Source organism: Rhyacophila brunnea, unplaced genomic scaffold (assembly GCF_057557595.1).
Source record: "Rhyacophila brunnea isolate RB1 unplaced genomic scaffold, BYU_Rbru_1.0 scaffold_58, whole genome shotgun sequence".
Taxonomy (NCBI): domain Eukaryota; kingdom Metazoa; phylum Arthropoda; class Insecta; order Trichoptera; family Rhyacophilidae; genus Rhyacophila; species Rhyacophila brunnea.
In genome coordinates this window covers 2,348,393-2,351,294 of record NW_028233255.1, presented here as the reverse complement: position 1 = coordinate 2,351,294, position 2,902 = coordinate 2,348,393, and positions in this window count along the sequence as shown.

Sequence of the window (2,902 nt, the reverse complement as noted above, 5' to 3'; positions counted from 1 at the left end):
TATTTATCTCTAAATTGATTTAAAATTATCTTAATTTCAATTGTTGTAAAGAAGCTTAAATACATAAAATAAATCAAACCCAATTTTTTTAATATATATATGTCAAGCCAGAAGTGAATTTCAATGTTTATACAAATATTTTTAGTTGATTTTTGCAATTTGTGAAATAGACGATAATTTGATTCAAAAAAAAATGTATGACGGACTAGAAATTCGGTAACATAAAGGTATTTTTAGCTCGATTATAGTAAATATGAATATAAAAATACACCCCATTGAATTTTATTCCGTAAATATACTTTGTGTTTTTACAATAAATATGGTCTTGATTGAATTTTCAAACTTCATAAATGAATTGATATGGACTTTTAAACTTTAACTGTTACTTTTTTTATATCATAGGTATATACATAAAAAAATCACTATTAAATTTCTTTAGACTACAAAATATGAAAAGATAAATATATAGCAGAATATAGTTCTAAAAGTAAAATATTTATTGATGAATTTTGCCATTAAAAAGCAAAAAATATTTTATTACACGTTCTATAAACACATATCATCAAACAACCACTTTTTTTCGCGTCGAATGAAAGTTTATGTGTTTTTAATAGATTAAATTCAACGAAGTTTAGAGGTTTTTACATGTCAATCATGATAAAGGAAATACTTAAAAGGGATTATAATACTAAATCAAGAAACACACTATATTTTTCATGCAAAAGATGCGTAAGCGCAATAGAAAAAAATGCTGAAAATACTTAAAAGATTAAAAATACGCAGACAGATACAAAGGTTTATGGAAATAAGTAAAATTGAAGAAAAAATAGACTTAAGAATATATTGCTAAAAACAGAGATCAATTTTGTTTGAATAATAAAATAAACAAAGTAATTTATAAAAATAAAAATCACACAAAATAGTAATGTCTAAATTAAGAACTAATAAATTCATTAAATAAGGATCTACATGGTGAATATATTTTGAACAATAAAATCAGCGATTATTATATATTTAAGACATTAAAATCATATATAGAATTCTATATTATAGTAAAAATAACATAGAAAAATGGAAATATCGCAGCAATAGAGTATTAACATAAAATATTTTTTTGGAAAAAAATTTAGCGAGAAGTAAGAAATTGGGCAATAGATTCTTCACTTAAAGGTATAAACGCCTGATTAATACCATTTAAATAAAACATCGACATAAAACCGACTTTAAAACTGGTATTTTATCTTAAAAGATATTTGAAGCTGTGAAAATTTTCTAGTTTAAGGAACGAAACATGATGTATAACATAAAAAATGCAACATTTTAAAAAAAATTTCAGTATTTGATGTCTATATTTGATAAAATTCAGCTGCAACACTCCAACAAAATGCATATTATATTAATTTTCGATTAAGAATAATAGCATAAATTTTCAGATAAATTTAAATCTAGAAACGAAAAACATTCGATATGATATATTTCTACTTATTTAAAAATCAGCAGGCAATCAGGGATAAAAAAATAAATAACATAAAATAGTCGAATTTCATTCTTCAACCATAAGATATATAATGGAAATATGAATAAATCAACATCGACCGATTTCGAGGCAATTTACCATAAAAAGTCGATAAAAACGCCGAAGTCTTAAATGGATAATTATTTTCAACATTTCATATAAGCCACACTAATAGAAGTCAAAAAAAGACGAATGATGTTTATAAATCTCTAGCTGTAAGAAATGTATCTTGATATTCAACATAAAAAGATAAAAATAGACAAGGGATATTAAACATCCCAAGAAAAGGTCATAGAAAACATTTTATAAGAGAATAAATATAACCGACTGCGTTTTTTTTGTCAAAAAATATTTTTTATTTACTAATTACATTGATTATGACCTTTAAAATGTATTTTGGATGCACGTGTGATTTATTTGGTTTGAAAGAACTCAAAAGGGTAAATTTAAAGGTAATGGTATTAATAAAAAGATTTTAAATCTAAAAATTATCATGTATACCATCTAAGAGAGACTTTTTTTAAATTTATATTTCTATAATGGGTGAATCTATTGGAAAAACCAATTATAAAACTAGAAGTGCTAATCAAATTAGAACGTGTGCAATGTGCATTTTAGTTTTTTTCTGAAGACAACGATTAATCATAAAGTTGGATAATATGTATATTAGTTGCTAATTATCCTTCAAGTCCTTTAAAAGCATAGAAAAACGAAGACTTTGTATTAATTTGCACTTATAAGCATAAACTGAATTCCAAAGGCTTTATAGATAGAGATAAGGGATATTTTATATTTATGGATTATGTTTAAAAATTTTAAAATGTGATAAAAAGAAAATTCGTTACAAAATATATATATTAATCGGATAAAAAGCAGCAGGTACTGCATATGAAAGCTAGATCATTAGACTATGCATAAAAATCTATCTATATTCGCATAAATTCACGAATTAATGCTTTAATGCAGTAAAACAATTGTAAAATGACTTTTACAAAGAATATTATGGATAATATCAAAAATAATTAGATATGATAGCCATATGTCAGATTAAAGATGAACTTTTATCGCAGATATGTTATGAACTTTTTTTAAAAAATTCAGATATTCTTATGAATTACAGAAATGACTACATTCATAGGTCAAGCAACACATAGGTTGGCAAAAATACAGTCTTTTAAAAAGGTTATTCTATAGAAAGACTAAAAATATTCTCATTATAAAAAATATATTCCATAAATAGATTAAACCCCTGAAAAGCAATTTTAATACAAAGAGTAATGCATTTTATATTTATTATATATGATTATACATCCAAAACTCTTATAATTCTATTATAATAAAACTAATAGAAGGGAATATCACAGAAAATATCTACAGTATGAACAG